This window comes from Pleurodeles waltl, chromosome 5 (genome assembly GCF_031143425.1).
Source record: "Pleurodeles waltl isolate 20211129_DDA chromosome 5, aPleWal1.hap1.20221129, whole genome shotgun sequence".
Classification (NCBI taxonomy): domain Eukaryota; kingdom Metazoa; phylum Chordata; class Amphibia; order Caudata; family Salamandridae; genus Pleurodeles; species Pleurodeles waltl.
This window is the reverse complement of record NC_090444.1, coordinates 1,865,717,392-1,865,735,768: the sequence shown is the minus strand read 5'-3', so window position 1 is coordinate 1,865,735,768 and position 18,377 is coordinate 1,865,717,392. Positions and strand designations below refer to the sequence as shown.

At 48.2% G+C, this 18,377-nt stretch overlaps 1 protein-coding gene across 1 annotated transcript in view; it reads left to right on the top strand.

Annotated features, from left to right (window-relative positions):
- The window catches only part of PTK7 (protein tyrosine kinase 7 (inactive)), a 535,321-nt gene that overhangs the window by 495,909 nt on the left and 21,035 nt on the right, over positions 1–18,377 (top strand). The gene's annotated exons all lie outside the window — the stretch shown is intronic.

Here is an 18,377-nt window from a genome sequence, read left to right as displayed (position 1 = left end):
GTCTGCTTTTCGCTTACAGAGAGGTGCCACAGAAGGGAGTAGGATTCTCACCCTTTGAACTTCTGTTTGGTCATCCTGTAAGGGGACCACTTGCCCTTGTTAAAGAAGGCTGGGAGAGACCTCTCCATGAGCCTAAACAGGACATAGTGGACTATGTACTTGGCCTTCGCTCTAGAATGGCAGAGTACATGGAAAAGGCAACCAAAAACCTTGAGGCCAGCCAACAGCTCCAGAAGTTTTGGTATGACCAAAAGGCTGCACTGGTTGAGTTCCAACCAGGGCAGAAAGTCTGGGTTCTGGAGCCTGTGGCTCCCAGGGCACTCCAGGACAAATGGAGTGGCCCTTACCCAGTGCTAGAAAGGAAGAGTCAGGTCACCTACCTGGTGGACCTGGGCACAAGCAGGAGCCCCAAGAGGGTAATCCATGTGAACCGCCTTAAGCTCTTCCATGACAGGGCTGATGTGAATCTGTTGATGGTAACAGATGAGGATCAGGAGGCAGAGAGTGAACCTCTCCCTGATCTTCTGTCATCAGACCCAAGAGATGGCACAGTAGATGGAGTGATCTACTCAGACACCCTCTCTGGCCAACAGCAGGCTGATTGTAGGAGAGTCCTACAACAGTTTCCTGAGCTTTTCTCCCTAACCCCTGGTCAGACACCCCTGTGTACCCATGATGTGGACACAGGAGACAGCATGCCTGTCAAAAACAAAATCTTCAGACAGTCTGACCATGTTAAGGAAAGCATCAAGGTGGAAGTCCACAAGATGCTGGAATTGGGAGTAATTGAGCGCTCTGACAGCCCCTGGGCTAGCCCAGTGGTCTTAGTCCCCAAACCTCACACCAAAGATGGAAAGAAAGAGATGAGGTTTTGTGTGGACTACAGAGGGCTCAATTCTGTCACCAAGACAGATGCCCATCCAATTCCAAGAGCTGATGAGCTCATTGATAAATTAGGTGCTGCCAAATTTCTAAGTACCTTTGACTTGACAGCAGGGTACTGGCAAATAAAAATGGCACCTGGAGCAAAAGAAAAGACAGCATTCTCCACACCTGATGGGCATTATCAGTTTACTGTTATGCCCTTTGGTTTAAAGAATGCCCCTGCCACCTTCCAAAGGTTGGTGAATCAAGTCCTTGCTGGCTTGGAGTCCTTTAGCACAGCTTATCTTGATGATATTGCTGTCTTTAGCTCCACCTGGCAGGATCACCTGGTCCACCTGAGGAAGGTTTTGAAGGCTCTGCAATCTGCAGGCCTCTCTATCAAGGCATCCAAATGCCAGATAGGGCAGGGAACTGTGGTTTACTTGGGACACCTTGTAGGTGGAGGCCAAGTTCAGCCACTCCAACCCAAGATCCAGACTATTCTGGACTGGGTAGCTCCAAAAACCCAGACTCAAGTCAGGGCATTCCTTGGCTTGACTGGGTACTACAGGAGGTTTGTGAAGGGATATGGATCCATTGTGACAGCCCTCACTGAACTCACCTCCAAGAAAATGCCCAAGAAAGTAAACTGGACTGTGGAATGCCAACAGGCCTTTGACACCCTGAAACAGGCAATGTGCTCAGCACCAGTTCTCAAAGCTCCAGATTATTCTAAGCAGTTCATTGTGCAGACTGATGCCTCTGAACATGGAATAGGGGCAGTTTTGTCCCAAACAAATGATGATGGCCTTGACCAGCCTGTTGCTTTCATTAGCAGGAGGTTACTCCCCAGGGAGCAGCGTTGGAGTGCCATTGAGAGGGAGGCCTTTGCTGTGGTTTGGTCCCTGAAGAAGCTGAGACCATACCTCTTTGGGACTCACTTCCTAGTTCAAACTGACCACAGACCTCTCAAATGGCTGATGCAAATGAAAGGTGAAAATCCTAAACTGTTGAGGTGGTCCATCTCCCTACAGGGAATGGACTTTATAGTGGAACACAGACCTGGGACTGCCCATGCCAATGCAGATGGCCTTTCCAGGTTCTTCCACTTAGAAAATGAAGACTCTCTTGGGAAAGGTTAGTCTCATCCTCTTTCGTTTGGGGGGGGGTTGTGTAAGGAAATGCCTCCTTGGCATGGTTGCCCCCTGACTTTTTGCCTTTGCTGATGCTATGTTTACAATTGAAAGTGTGCTGAGGCCTGCTAACCAGGCCCCAGCACCAGTGTTCTTTCCCTAACCTGTACTTTTGTATCCACAATTGGCAGACCCTGGCATCCAGATAAGTCCCTTGTAACTGGTACTTCTAGTACCAAGGGCCCTGATGCCAAGGAAGGTCTCTAAGGGCTGCAGCATGTCTTATGCCACCCTGGAGACCTCTCACTCAGCACAGACACACTGCTTGCCAGCTTGTGTGTGCTAGTGAGGACAAAACGAGTAAGTCGACATGGCACTCCCCTCAGGGTGCCATGCCAGCCTCTCACTGCCTATGCAGTATAGGTAAGACACCCCTCTAGCAGGCCTTACAGCCCTAAGGCAGGGTGCACTATACCATAGGTGAGGGTACCAGTGCATGAGCATGGTACCCCTACAGTATCTAAACAAAACCTTAGACATTGTAAGTGCAGGGTAGCCATAGGAGTATATGGTCTGGGAGTTTGTCAAACACGAACTCCACAGCACCATAATGGCTACACTGAAAACTGGGAAGTTTGGTATCAAACTTCTCAGCACAATAAATGCACACTGATGCCAGTGTACATTTTATTGAGAAATACACCACAGAGGGCACCTTAGAGGTGCCCCCTGAAACTTAACCGACTATCTGTGTAGGCTGACTAGTTTTAGCAGCCTGCCACAAACCGAGACATGTTGCTGGCCCCATGGGGAGAGTGCCTTTGTCACTCTGAGGCCAGTAACAAAGCCTGCACTGGGTGGAGATGCTAACACCTCTCCCAGGCAGGAATTGTCACACCTGGCGGTGAGCCTCAAAGGCTCACCTCCTTTGTGCCAACCCAGCAGGACACTCCAGCTAGTGGAGTTGCCCGCCCCCTCCGGCCAGGCCCCACTTTTGGCGGCAAGGCCGGAGAAAATAATGAGAAAAACAAGGAGGAGTCACTGGCCAGTCAGGACAGCCCCTAAGGTGTCCTAAGCTGAAGTGACTCTAACTTTTAGAAATCCTCCATCTTGCAGATGGAGGATTCCCCCAATAGGGTTAGGATTGTGACCCCCTCCCCTTGGGAGGGGGCACAAAGAGGGTGTACCCACCCTCAGGGCTAGTAGCCATTGGCTACTAACCCCCCAGACCTAAACACGCCCTTAAATTTAGTATTTAAGGGCTACCCTGAACCCTAGAAAATTAGATTCCTGCAACTACAAGAAGGAGGACTGCCCAGCTGAAAACCCCTGCAGCGGAAGACCAGAAGACGACAACTGCCTTGGCTCCAGAAACTCACCGGCCTGTCTCCTGCCTTCCAAAGATCCTGCTCCAGCGACGCCTTCCAAAGGGACCAGCGACCTCGACATCCTCTGAGGACTGCCCCTGCTTCGAAAAGACAAGAAACTCCCGAGGACAGCGGACCTGCTCCAAGAAAGGCTGCGACTCTGTTTCCAGCAGCTTTAAAGAACCCTGCAAGCTCCCCGCAAGAAGCGTGAGACTTGCAACACTGCACCCGGCGACCCCGACTCGGCTGGTGGAGATCCGACACCTCAGGCGGGACCCCAGGACTACTCTAATACTGTGAGTACCAAAACCTGTCCCCCCTGAGCCCCCACAGCGCCGCCTGCAGAGGGAATCCCGAGGCTTCCCCTGACCGCGACTCTTTGAACCTAAAGTCCCGACACCTGGGAGAGACCCTGCACCCGCAGCCCCCAGGACCTGAAGGACCGGACTTTCACTGGAGAAGTGACCCCCAGGAGTCCCTCTCCCTTGCCCAAGTGGAGGTTTCCCCGAGGAACCCCCCCCTTGCCTGCCTGCAGCGCTGAAGAGATCCCGAGATCTCTCATAGACTAACATTGCGAACCCGACGCTTGTTTCTACACTGCACCCGGCCGCCCCCGCGCCGCTGAGGGTGAAATTTCTGTGTGGGCTTGTGTCCCCCCCGGTGCCCTACAAAACCCCCCTGGTCTGCCCTCCGAAGACGCGGGTACTTACCTGCAAGCAGACCGGAACCGGGGCACCCCCTCCTCTCCATTCTAGCCTATGTGTTTTGGGCACCACTTTGAACTCTGCACCTGACCGGCCCTGAGCTGCTGGTGTGGTGACTTTGGGGTTGCTCTGAACCCCCAACGGTGGGCTACCTTGGACCAAGAACTGAACCCTGTAAGTGTCCTACTTACCTGGTAAAACTAACAAAAACTTACCTCCCCCAGGAACTGTGAAAATTGCACTAAGTGTCCACTTTTAAAACAGCTATTTGTCAATAACTTGAAAAGTATACATGCAATTTTGATGATTTGAAGTTCCTAAAGTACTTACCTGCAATACCTTTCGAATGAGATATTACATGTAGAATTTGAACCTGTGGTTCTTAAAATAAACTAAGAAAAGATATTTTTCTATATAAAAACCTATTGGCTGGATTTGTCTCTGAGTGTGTGTACCTCATTTATTGTCTTGTGTATGTACAACAAATGCTTAACACTACTCCTTGGATAAGCCTACTGCTCGACCACACTACCACAAAATAGAGCATTAGTATTATCTCTTTTTACCACTATTTTACCTCTAAGGGGAACCCTTGGACTCTGTGCATGCTATTCCTTACTTTGAAATAGCACATACAGAGCCAACTTCCTACATTGGTGGATCAGCGGTGGGGTACAAGACTTTGCATTTGCTGGACTACTCAGCCAATACCTGATCACACGACAAATTCCAAAATTGTCATTAGAAATTGATTTTTGCAATTTGAAAAGTTTTCTAAATTCTTAAAAGACCTGCTAGGGCCTTGTGTTAGATTCTGTTTAGCATTTCTTTTAGAGTTTAAAAGTTTGTTAAAAGTTTGAATTAGATTCTAGAAGCAGTTTTAGTTTCTTAAAAAGTATTCCAACTTTTAGAAGCATAATGTCTAGCACAGATGTGAATGTGGTGGAACTCGACACCACACCTTACCTCCATCTACAGATGAGAGAGCTAAGGTCACTCTGTAAACTAAAGAAAATAGCAATGGGCCCCAAACCTACCAAAGTACAGCTCCAGGAGCTTTTGGCAGAGTTTGAAAAGGCCAACCCCTCTGAGGATGGCAACTCAGAGGATGAAGATAGTGACTTGGAGGGAAATTCCCCCCCTCCAGTCCTACTTAGGGAGAGCAGGGCTTCTCAAGCCCTGACTCCACAAATAATAGTCAGAGAGGCTGGTTCCCTCACAGGAGGGACCAACAACTCCGAAATCACTGAGGATAACTCCAGTGAAGAGGACATCCAGTTAGCCAGGATGGCCAAAAGATTGGCTTTGGAAAGACAGATCCTAGCCATAGAGAGGGAAAGACAAGAGATGGGCCTAGGACCCATCAATGGTGGCAGCAACATAAATAGGGTCAGAGATTCTCCTGACATGTTGAAAATCCCCAAAGGGATTGTAACTAAATATGAAGATGGTGATGACATCACCAAATGGTTCACAGCTTTTGAGAGGGCTTGTGTAACCAGAAAAGTGAACAGATCTCACTGGGGTGCTCTCCTTTGGGAAATGTTCACAGGAAAGTGTAGGGATAGACTCCTCACACTCTCTGGACAAGATGCAGAATCTTATGACCTCATGAAGGGTACCCTGATTGAGGGCTTTGGATTCTCCACTGAGGAGTACAGGATTAGGTTCAGGGGGGCTCAAAAATCCTCGAGCCAGACCTGGGTTGACTTTGTTGACTACTCAGTGAAAACACTAGATGGTTGGATTCAAGGCAGTGGTGTAAGTAATTATGATGGGCTGTACAATTTATTTGTGAAAGAACACCTGTTAAGTAATTGTTTCAATGATAAACTGCATCAGCATCTGGTAGACCTAGGACCAATTTCTCCCCAAGAATTGGGAAAGAAGGCGGACCATTGGGTCAAGACAAGGGTGTCCAAGACTTCAACAGGGGGTGACCAAAAGAAAGGGGTCACAAAGACTCCCCAGCAGAAGGGTGATGAGACAACCAAAACTAAAAATAGTAAAGAGTCTTCTACAGGCCCCCAAAAACCTGCACAGGAGGGTGGGCCCAGAACCTCTTCACAAAACAATGGGTACAAGGGTAAAAACTTTGATCCCAAAAAGGCCTGGTGTCATAGCTGTAAACAGCATGGACACCAAACTGGAGACAAGGCCTGTCCCAAGAAAGGTTCCACTCCAAACTCCCATCCAGGTAACACTGGTATGGCTAGTCTCCAAGTGGGATCAACAGTGTGCCCAGAGCAAATCAGGGTCCACACTGAAGCTACTCTAGTTTCTGAGGGTGGGGTGGATTTAGCCACACTAGCTGTCTGGCCGCCTAACATGCAAAAATACAGACAGCAACTCTTAATTAATGGGACTAGAATAGAGGGCCTGAGGGATACAGGTGCCAGTGTCACCATGGTGACAGAGAAACTGGTTTCCCCTGGCCAATACCTGACTGGAAAAACTTACACAGTCACCAACGCTGACAATCAGAGAAAAGTACATCCCATGGCAATGGTTACTTTAGAATGGGGAGGGGTCAAGGGCCTGAAACAGGTGGTGGTCTCCTCAAATATCCCAGTGGACTGTCTGCTTGGAAATGACCTGGAGTCCTCAGCATGGGCTGAGGTAGAACTAAAAACCCATGCAGCAATGCTGGGTATCCCTGAACTGGTGTGTGTGAAAACAAGAGCACAGTGCAAGGCACAGGGTGGACAAGTAGAGCTGGAGTCTGGAAGAATGGCCCAGCCTACCAAGAGAACAGGAAAGTCAGCTGGGAAACCAACTGCAACACAGCAAAAGAAAGGGAACCTCTCTTCTCAGGAAGAAGTTCTGCCCTCTGAGGGAACTGAGCCTTTGGAGCTTGAACCTTATCAGGTTGAGCTCTTAGGCCCAGGGGGACCCTCAAGGGAGGAGCTGTGTAAGGGACAAGAAACCTGTCCCTCTCTTGAAGGCCTTAGGCAGCAAGCTGCTGAAGAGTCCAAAGGCAAGAAAAATGGAACACATAGGGTCTATTGGGAAGATGGGCTCCTGTACACTGAGGCCAGAGACCCCAAACCTGGTACCACTAGGAGAGTGGTAGTGCCTCAGCTGTTCAGAGAGTTCATCCTAACATTGGCCCATGACATTCCCCTTGCTGGACATTTGGGACAAACCAAGACGTGGGAGAGGTTAGTCAACCACTTCTACTGGCCCAATATGTCCAACATGGTTAAGGAGTTTTGCCTCTCCTGCCCCACCTGTCAAGCCAGTGGTAAGACAGGTGGGCATCCAAAGGCCCCCCTCATTCCACTTCCAGTGGTGGGGGTGCCCTTTGAAAGAGTGGGTGTGGACATAGTTGGTCCACTAGAACCTCCCACAGCCTCAGGAAATATGTATATCCTGGTAGTAGTGGATCATGCTACCAGGTATCCTGAAGCTATTCCCCTTAGGTCGACTACTGCCCCTGCAGTAGCCAAGGCCCTCATTGGTATCTTTACCAGAGTGGGTTTCCCTAAGGAGGTGGTGGCTGACAGGGGTACCAACTTCATGTCAGCATACCTAAAGCACATGTGGAATGAGTGTGGAGTGACTTATAAATTCACTACACCATACCATCCACAAACTAATGGCTTGGTTGAGAGATTCAACAAGACATTAAAAGGCATGATCATGGGGCTCCCAGAAAAGCTCAAAAGGAGATGGGATGTCCTCTTGCCATGTCTGCTTTTCGCTTACAGAGAGGTGCCACAGAAGGGAGTAGGATTCTCACCCTTTGAACTTCTGTTTGGTCATCCTGTAAGGGGACCACTTGCCCTTGTTAAAGAAGGCTGGGAGAGACCTCTCCATGAGCCTAAACAGGACATAGTGGACTATGTACTTGGCCTTCGCTCTAGAATGGCAGAGTACATGGAAAAGGCAACCAAAAACCTTGAGGCCAGCCAACAGCTCCAGAAGTTTTGGTATGACCAAAAGGCTGCACTGGTTGAGTTCCAACCAGGGCAGAAAGTCTGGGTTCTGGAGCCTGTGGCTCCCAGGGCACTCCAGGACAAATGGAGTGGCCCTTACCCAGTGCTAGAAAGGAAGAGTCAGGTCACCTACCTGGTGGACCTGGGCACAAGCAGGAGCCCCAAGAGGGTAATCCATGTGAACCGCCTTAAGCTCTTCCATGACAGGGCTGATGTGAATCTGTTGATGGTAACAGATGAGGATCAGGAGGCAGAGAGTGAACCTCTCCCTGATCTTCTGTCATCAGACCCAAGAGATGGCACAGTAGATGGAGTGATCTACTCAGACACCCTCTCTGGCCAACAGCAGGCTGATTGTAGGAGAGTCCTACAACAGTTTCCTGAGCTTTTCTCCCTAACCCCTGGTCAGACACCCCTGTGTACCCATGATGTGGACACAGGAGACAGCATGCCTGTCAAAAACAAAATCTTCAGACAGTCTGACCATGTTAAGGAAAGCATCAAGGTGGAAGTCCACAAGATGCTGGAATTGGGAGTAATTGAGCGCTCTGACAGCCCCTGGGCTAGCCCAGTGGTCTTAGTCCCCAAACCTCACACCAAAGATGGAAAGAAAGAGATGAGGTTTTGTGTGGACTACAGAGGGCTCAATTCTGTCACCAAGACAGATGCCCATCCAATTCCAAGAGCTGATGAGCTCATTGATAAATTAGGTGCTGCCAAATTTCTAAGTACCTTTGACTTGACAGCAGGGTACTGGCAAATAAAAATGGCACCTGGAGCAAAAGAAAAGACAGCATTCTCCACACCTGATGGGCATTATCAGTTTACTGTTATGCCCTTTGGTTTAAAGAATGCCCCTGCCACCTTCCAAAGGTTGGTGAATCAAGTCCTTGCTGGCTTGGAGTCCTTTAGCACAGCTTATCTTGATGATATTGCTGTCTTTAGCTCCACCTGGCAGGATCACCTGGTCCACCTGAGGAAGGTTTTGAAGGCTCTGCAATCTGCAGGCCTCTCTATCAAGGCATCCAAATGCCAGATAGGGCAGGGAACTGTGGTTTACTTGGGACACCTTGTAGGTGGAGGCCAAGTTCAGCCACTCCAACCCAAGATCCAGACTATTCTGGACTGGGTAGCTCCAAAAACCCAGACTCAAGTCAGGGCATTCCTTGGCTTGACTGGGTACTACAGGAGGTTTGTGAAGGGATATGGATCCATTGTGACAGCCCTCACTGAACTCACCTCCAAGAAAATGCCCAAGAAAGTAAACTGGACTGTGGAATGCCAACAGGCCTTTGACACCCTGAAACAGGCAATGTGCTCAGCACCAGTTCTCAAAGCTCCAGATTATTCTAAGCAGTTCATTGTGCAGACTGATGCCTCTGAACATGGAATAGGGGCAGTTTTGTCCCAAACAAATGATGATGGCCTTGACCAGCCTGTTGCTTTCATTAGCAGGAGGTTACTCCCCAGGGAGCAGCGTTGGAGTGCCATTGAGAGGGAGGCCTTTGCTGTGGTTTGGTCCCTGAAGAAGCTGAGACCATACCTCTTTGGGACTCACTTCCTAGTTCAAACTGACCACAGACCTCTCAAATGGCTGATGCAAATGAAAGGTGAAAATCCTAAACTGTTGAGGTGGTCCATCTCCCTACAGGGAATGGACTTTATAGTGGAACACAGACCTGGGACTGCCCATGCCAATGCAGATGGCCTTTCCAGGTTCTTCCACTTAGAAAATGAAGACTCTCTTGGGAAAGGTTAGTCTCATCCTCTTTCGTTTGGGGGGGGGTTGTGTAAGGAAATGCCTCCTTGGCATGGTTGCCCCCTGACTTTTTGCCTTTGCTGATGCTATGTTTACAATTGAAAGTGTGCTGAGGCCTGCTAACCAGGCCCCAGCACCAGTGTTCTTTCCCTAACCTGTACTTTTGTATCCACAATTGGCAGACCCTGGCATCCAGATAAGTCCCTTGTAACTGGTACTTCTAGTACCAAGGGCCCTGATGCCAAGGAAGGTCTCTAAGGGCTGCAGCATGTCTTATGCCACCCTGGAGACCTCTCACTCAGCACAGACACACTGCTTGCCAGCTTGTGTGTGCTAGTGAGGACAAAACGAGTAAGTCGACATGGCACTCCCCTCAGGGTGCCATGCCAGCCTCTCACTGCCTATGCAGTATAGGTAAGACACCCCTCTAGCAGGCCTTACAGCCCTAAGGCAGGGTGCACTATACCATAGGTGAGGGTACCAGTGCATGAGCATGGTACCCCTACAGTGTCTAAACAAAACCTTAGACATTGTAAGTGCAGGGTAGCCATAGGAGTATATGGTCTGGGAGTTTGTCAAACACGAACTCCACAGCACCATAATGGCTACACTGAAAACTGGGAAGTTTGGTATCAAACTTCTCAGCACAATAAATGCACACTGATGCCAGTGTACATTTTATTGAGAAATACACCACAGAGGGCACCTTAGAGGTGCCCCCTGAAACTTAACCGACTATCTGTGTAGGCTGACTAGTTTTAGCAGCCTGCCACAAACCGAGACATGTTGCTGGCCCCATGGGGAGAGTGCCTTTGTCACTCTGAGGCCAGTAACAAAGCCTGCACTGGGTGGAGATGCTAACACCTCCCCCAGGCAGGAGCTGTAACACCTGGCGGTGAGCCTCAAAGGCTCACCTCCTTTGTGCCAACCCAGCAGGACACTCCAGCTAGTGGAGTTGCCCGCCCCCTCCGGCCAGGCCCCACTTTTGGCGGCAAGGCCGGAGAAAATAATGAGAAAAACAAGGAGGAGTCACTGGCCAGTCAGGACAGCCCCTAAGGTGTCCTGAGCTGAAGTGACTCTAACTTTTAGAAATCCTCCATCTTGCAGATGGAGGATTCCCCCAATAGGGTTAGGATTGTGACCCCCTCCCCTTGGGAGGGGGCACAAAGAGGGTGTACCCACCCTCAGGGCTAGTAGCCATTGGCTACTAACCCCCCAGACCTAAACACGCCCTTAAATTTAGTATTTAAGGGCTACCCTGAACCCTAGAAAATTAGATTCCTGCAACTACAAGAAGGAGGACTGCCCAGCTGAAAACCCCTGCAGCGGAAGACCAGAAGACGACAACTGCCTTGGCTCCAGAAACTCACCGGCCTGTCTCCTGCCTTCCAAAGATCCTGCTCCAGCGACGCCTTCCAAAGGGACCAGCGACCTCGACATCCTCTGAGGACTGCCCCTGCTTCGAAAAGACAAGAAACTCCCGAGGACAGCGGACCTGCTCCAAGAAAGGCTGCGACTCTGTTTCCAGCAGCTTTAAAGAACCCTGCAAGCTCCCCGCAAGAAGCGTGAGACTTGCAACACTGCACCCGGCGACCCCGACTCGGCTGGTGGAGATCCGACACCTCAGGCGGGACCCCAGGACTACTCTAATACTGTGAGTACCAAAACCTGTCCCCCCTGAGCCCCCACAGCGCCGCCTGCAGAGGGAATCCCGAGGCTTCCCCTGACCGCGACTCTTTGAACCTAAAGTCCCGACACCTGGGAGAGACCCTGCACCCGCAGCCCCCAGGACCTGAAGGACCGGACTTTCACTGGAGAAGTGACCCCCAGGAGTCCCTCTCCCTTGCCCAAGTGGAGGTTTCCCCGAGGAACCCCCCCCTTGCCTGCCTGCAGCGCTGAAGAGATCCCGAGATCTCTCATAGACTAACATTGCGAACCCGACGCTTGTTTCTACACTGCACCCGGCCGCCCCCGCGCCGCTGAGGGTGAAATTTCTGTGTGGGCTTGTGTCCCCCCCGGTGCCCTACAAAACCCCCCTGGTCTGCCCTCCGAAGACGCGGGTACTTACCTGCAAGCAGACCGGAACCGGGGCACCCCCTCCTCTCCATTCTAGCCTATGTGTTTTGGGCACCACTTTGAACTCTGCACCTGACCGGCCCTGAGCTGCTGGTGTGGTGACTTTGGGGTTGCTCTGAACCCCCAACGGTGGGCTACCTTGGACCAAGAACTGAACCCTGTAAGTGTCCTACTTACCTGGTAAAACTAACAAAAACTTACCTCCCCCAGGAACTGTGAAAATTGCACTAAGTGTCCACTTTTAAAACAGCTATTTGTCAATAACTTGAAAAGTATACATGCAATTTTGATGATTTGAAGTTCCTAAAGTACTTACCTGCAATACCTTTCGAATGAGATATTACATGTAGAATTTGAACCTGTGGTTCTTAAAATAAACTAAGAAAAGATATTTTTCTATATAAAAACCTATTGGCTGGATTTGTCTCTGAGTGTGTGTACCTCATTTATTGTCTTGTGTATGTACAACAAATGCTTAACACTACTCCTTGGATAAGCCTACTGCTCGACCACACTACCACAAAATAGAGCATTAGTATTATCTCTTTTTACCACTATTTTACCTCTAAGGGGAACCCTTGGACTCTGTGCATGCTATTCCTTACTTTGAAATAGCACATACAGAGCCAACTTCCTACAAACCCAAATACGAAAATTGCACAATATTGATTTTCCTAGCATGCACTCTTAAAGTTCAGAAATTGTGCAAGTCTTTCAAGCAAGAAACTAAGAGCAGTTAATTTAAAATATATGTTGTTGGACCCAGCTAAGTTAAAGGTAATACACAATGGGAAATCACACTTTTTGTAGTCAACCAGTGTGTGTGTCTGGGAATGGCTAGTACTGGGAAGTGCGAGTTGAGGCAGCCGCGACACCAGCAGCAGTCATTCCCCAGAGGAATTTGCAGACGTACACAGAGTGGATGCTGAGGACGACACCGCACACAACATGCAGGATAGATGAAATAGCAGATGGCACAGTAGAGGAGTTAAAACCAGGGAAACTGACGGTAAAGAAAGCACAGACGAACCATTTGATGCTAAGTGTATGAACACAAGAGGCACAGTGAGGAGGGAGAGAAGCTCTGTTTAATTGCTTTTAGGAGCAGGACAGGAGAGGAGTTTGAAATCTGTTTGGCCGTTGCGGATCCTCCTCGTCGACTTCCAGACACCCACAGGGTGGCACGTTCTGGTGATTAGGGTGCTGCTCGTTTAGGAGGAGGATGCAGAGGGCAGTCTGTGCCTGGAGTAGCCGGCTCTTGCTAGTCGGAGGTTGCATGACTCTCACAGGACCCCTCACGCATATGAAGACAAGGCTAAATCCCAAGTAGCAAGAGAGCGGACTACATTTTTAGATTTCTATTGACTACTAGAGAGTAGCTAGTAGAAATGTAGTTGAAAGGTAGCGAGAAGCATGCAGGGAGCATTGCTCATCCAGATTATTTAATGGGAGAGTTTTACACATTATGTGGACTAGCCATCTGTCTGTTCGATGGAGGTGAGGGATAAAAAGAAAGGTTATCAGACAGGCAGTTAAAGGAAAGAAGACGGATTCCGTTGAGTATTGCCACATGAAGAGCACCTTGTCGGTAGTGATTAGAGCTGTGATACTGCAGACATGGTGGATGCAGCTCACATTGACACATTGTCATGGGACGTAACAGCCACACTCAGACATAATTTGCTGTCATATCTGACACTGTACACAAGAGGGTGGAGGCTGATTGTATGGCGTCAGACTAGACCACGAACCCTCACATGGAGATTTAAGTGTTAACATGGAGTAAGGCAGGGTATTTTAGGGGCACATAAGAGATGTCATTGATCTTTAATTTGAGAGTTATTAGGGATCCACAACAAACTGTTTAATCGATCGACTGGAAAGCATTCAAAGTGTTACATAGAGGGAAATGTATGTCAGAACAGCACTGCAGCAGAATGCATCTTGAGGCAAGTTTGTCTTGGAAAAAGAACTTAAAACGACTGGAATAAGAAGCACCATTGAGATCTGAGAAGAAACCAGACCGAATAGAGTGATGAGGGGTAAATTATGTGTGGTATGCACTAAACAAGTAAACTAGAAGAACTTAGACACAGATTACTCAGAGAAAGGGTGAGAATGGGCAGGCTTCTCTCCTGGCTTTCAGGAGGGAAGAACTGCATTCTGTCTATCATGGCAGAATGAGAGAGAGTTCATGCCCAAGAAGGAATTAATGCAATCCTAAACACACACATGAGAGCGGCATATAGACAAACTAATGAAGTAGGTATGGGATGTGTCAAGGCCACGCTTTATATGATCACAGTACCCAAACTGGCCAAAGAGCAGTGTGGAGCTGGGTATTCCAGTAACAAAGGTGCTACCCGTTGCTGCTTTTAAAGCAGACCCAAGGTAAAGATACACCGACATATACATTGTTTGGCAAATTACTGGTTAATATGTTGCCAGGAAGCACATGAGGCTAAACTGTTGCAGCCATAAATGTGAGAGAGGGTTATAGTGATGGGCTCAAAGCTGGGCAGAAATACATAACCAGCACCTCTTCCCGCCCCTTGTCTAAGGTCACTGTAGAAACACAAGCGTGAGAAAGGTCTTGGTTCCTGCGGTGGATGGCCCCACTGTACAGCGCAAGCAACAGATGTGCAACACCAGAGGCGTGCACAGGCTGAATTGGATAAATAGCACAGTAAGATCAGGGACACCACACACATGGTCTCGTGTATGCAGATACATTGCTGGAACAAGCAGACTAGTGCAGGTTCTTGGGCACGCACTTGAGGATTCGGGGGAAATCGTCTGAGCCTCTCTTAATTTGAATATAACTAAGTTATTTCTGCTGGGAGGACTTTAGTGCCAAGAAAACATTCTTTGCCTGGACATGAGTGCAATGGAAACATGCAGATTTCTGTTAATCAGGGGTCCAAGTGAGCCATGCATCTAGAGATCATTATAAGAAAAGACGGACACGGTATTCGATTGTTTGAGTGAATCAGTGACGTTCTCTACCTCCCTTGGTATTGGCTGAATTTGATTGTGTAAGGTGGTGTTCTGTCAGGTGTTACAAGTCTATCTATGTGATGTAAGGACAATGCATCAGCAGCAACCACCAGAACTTACACACACAAAAAACGAGATCAATTACTGGTCTCGCTTGTGTGAACACGAAAGTGTGGCAGAGTGAAACAGGCAGGACCTAAGCTGCCATGGAAGAATGTTAGGCTGGGATTACCAGACCTGTAATTGTACTCCATGGCGGCACAGTTGCAGCGTGTGGGTGGGTGCGTGGAGAACCAAACTGGACAAAGCAGCTCATCAAGGGCTCTCTTAAACTGACATGATGGGACTGCTAATGTGGGTAATTGCATTGCCCAAACAGTCAACATGGTGAACAAAGCTTGTGGGAGAGTGTTGAGAAGAGCAACAGGCAGCTCCGTTTGCACTGGAAATGAGATTGTGGTGCTAACAACTATTGAAGAAAATTCTGACTATTATTTCAGTAATGCGGGAGACAGGTGGATGGTGTGAAAATGCCAAAGAACTATACTGATGCTTTTATGCAATATTCCTAACATTCAAAGAAGCCAGTGTATTTTGAATTCAACACTGAATAGGCCAGAAATAGATCAGAAAAGAAAAGCTTTCATTTTATTTCTGAAACTGAAATGGTTGTAACTGAATGTGAGGACCAGCACCAGAGAGTTTGAAGACAAAGAAGCTGGTTTCTCCTCATCACAGGATTGTAAGAAAGAGATCACATTCATCCAGTCTTGGACAGAGAAGGGTAATCTCTTGTTAGCAATGGATTATAGGAAAGAGATTATACCAAACCAGTCTTGGACAAAGAAGGGTGGTCTCTCCTTACAGGGGATTATAGGAGAGAGATTACACTGAACCAGTCTTGGACAAAGAAGGGTGCTCTGTCCTCGTCAATGGATAATAAGAAAGAGATTACACCGAATCAGGCTTCAACAAAAAATGGTGGTCTCTCCTCATCAGGGGATTATAGGAGAGAGATTACACTGATCTAGTCTTGGACAGAGAAGGGTGGTCTCTCCTCACAGGGGATTATAGGAGAGAGATTACACTGATCTACTCTTGGACAGAGAAGGGTGGTCTCTCCTCACAGGGGATTATAGGAGAGAGTACATTGATCCAGCCTTGGACAAAGAAGGGTGGTCTCTCCTCACAGGGGATTATAGGAGAGAGATTACACTGATCCAGTCTTGGACAAAGAAGGGTGCTCTGTCCTCGTCAGTGGATAATACAAAAGAGATTACACCGAATCAGGCTTCAACAAAAAAGGGTGGTCTCTCCTCACAGGGGATTATAGGAAAGAGATTACACTGATCCAGTCTTGGACAAAGAAGGGTGGTCTCTCCTCACAGGGGATTATAGGAGAGAGATTACACTGATCCAGTCTTGGACAGAGAAGGTGGTCTCTCCTCACAGGGGATTGTAAGAGAGAGATTACACTGATCTAGTCTTGGACAGAGAAGGGTGGTCTCTCCTCACAGGGGATTATAGGAGAGAGATTACACTGATCCAGTCTTGGACAGAGAAGGGTGGTCTCTCCTCACAGGGGATTATAGGAGAGAGATTACACCAAACCAGTCTTAGATAGAGAAGGGTGGTCTCTACTCACAGGGGATTATAGGAGAGAGATTACGCTGATCCAGTCTTGGACTAACAAGGATGGTCTCTCCTCATCAGGGGATTATAGGCAAGAGATTACACTGATCCAGTCTTGGACAGAGAAGGGTAATCTCTCGTTGTCAATGGATTATAGGAAAGAGATTATACCAAACCTGTCTTGGACAAAGAAGGGTGATCTCTCCTCGTCAGTGGATAATACGAAAGAGATTACACTGAATCAGGCTTCAACAAAAAAGGGTGGTCTCTCCTCATCAGGGGATTATAACAAAGAGATTACACTGATCCAGTCTTGGACAAAGAAGGGTGGTCTCTCCTCACAGGGGATTATAGGAGAGAGATTACACTGATCTAGTCTTGGACAGAGAAGGGTGGTCTCTCCTCACAGGGGATTATAGGAGAGAGATTACACTGATCTAGTCTTGGACAGAGAAGGGTGGTCTCGCGTCATCAGGGGGCAGTGGGAAAGAGATTACACTGAGCCAGCCTTGGATAAAGAGCAGGAAAGTGAATACCACCACATTAAACAGGTTCTCAGCAGCTTGAGGTTTAAATTGGCCCACTTAAGGCATTTAAAACCCATAAAACTTTACAGAATATATTTGCAATGTCCCTCGAGATATCCTCAGTGTTGGGGTACAGGCTGGATGTGACCTAGTCATGTTTGGTGCTGCAACAGCTTAGGACAAATGTCCTAAATGTAGTGCACATAGTAGTAGCCGCGTTACCTGGCGACACACCAAAGCAGTGTTTATTGGCGATAGCCCTTAATCCCCAGAGAGAAAACATGCAGCACTGGGTACTATCATAGTAAAACATTCTACAGCAGGAACTGGGTGGGTTGAGAGCACAGCAGGGCGCTAAGCTGACGAAGGATGTGATTCAGTGGGCAGAGTGCACGTGAAGCGAAGTAGGAAGGCCTGAGCCCCCTGAAGAGCCAGTAGCATGGGCACTGATGATCTAAGGATTGTCTGCCCACCACCCTCACCCCTGAACTGGAGCCCACCTCAAGGGCCCGACTAGATGGACGACGCTCAAGCAAAGACAAATGAGAGTATTAGGTGAGGATGAAGTCACAAACAAGGAAAGGTGACCTACCGACCTGAGGTTACAAAGAGAACCGCAGGCATGTCTATGGGGCACAGACTGATCTTTGAATATCAGTTCTATAGCCTGCCGGTACCCGACTGTAACTACTTCCTTGTAGTACTGGATGGTGATGAAGAGTTCTGTATCATCTATTTATTACTGAGGGTTTTATTTACCAGAAACTGGGAAATGCAGGTGTTTAGAAAACATTCTGTTTCTGTTGGCCACTCTTTGGAAGGGATGCGTGTGTGCTGGCCAGGTAGAGCACAGAAGCTGTTCACTGTTCTGCTGGTAAAATGTCAACACGTTACCTTTGTAGTACCCCTTCCAAGCATGGTCTTCAGATCTTAGGCTACGTAGCGCATATTAGACTTGGGATGTGTCAGAGAACTTTACAGAAAGGAAATGACCAGACACTTCTGGTAACTCCGGAAATAACCAAACATCTTTCTTGCAGGTAAACCAAGTACAGCTTTGCAGTGTGTTCAGAGTTGCAAATAACTTAGTAGATTGCATCTAGTTAGTCTCCCACAGTCCAAAATACAGGTTTACGGTACTTGCATTTCCTGGTTGTAAATTTCATACTTGGTTGCATGTGTTACAGTCTCACAAGCAGTGTAAAATAAAAACCAAATAAGAACTTTAATAACACTCAGTTGGTTATAGAAAAAAGTGTTTCACAGACGTAACATGCCATTAGCAAAACAGTCTCATGGTTTTTTACAGGTTCGGATGATGGATTTGGACAGATATGGGGCACATTTTGAGATTATTTGAACCAAAGTTTACAAATGTGT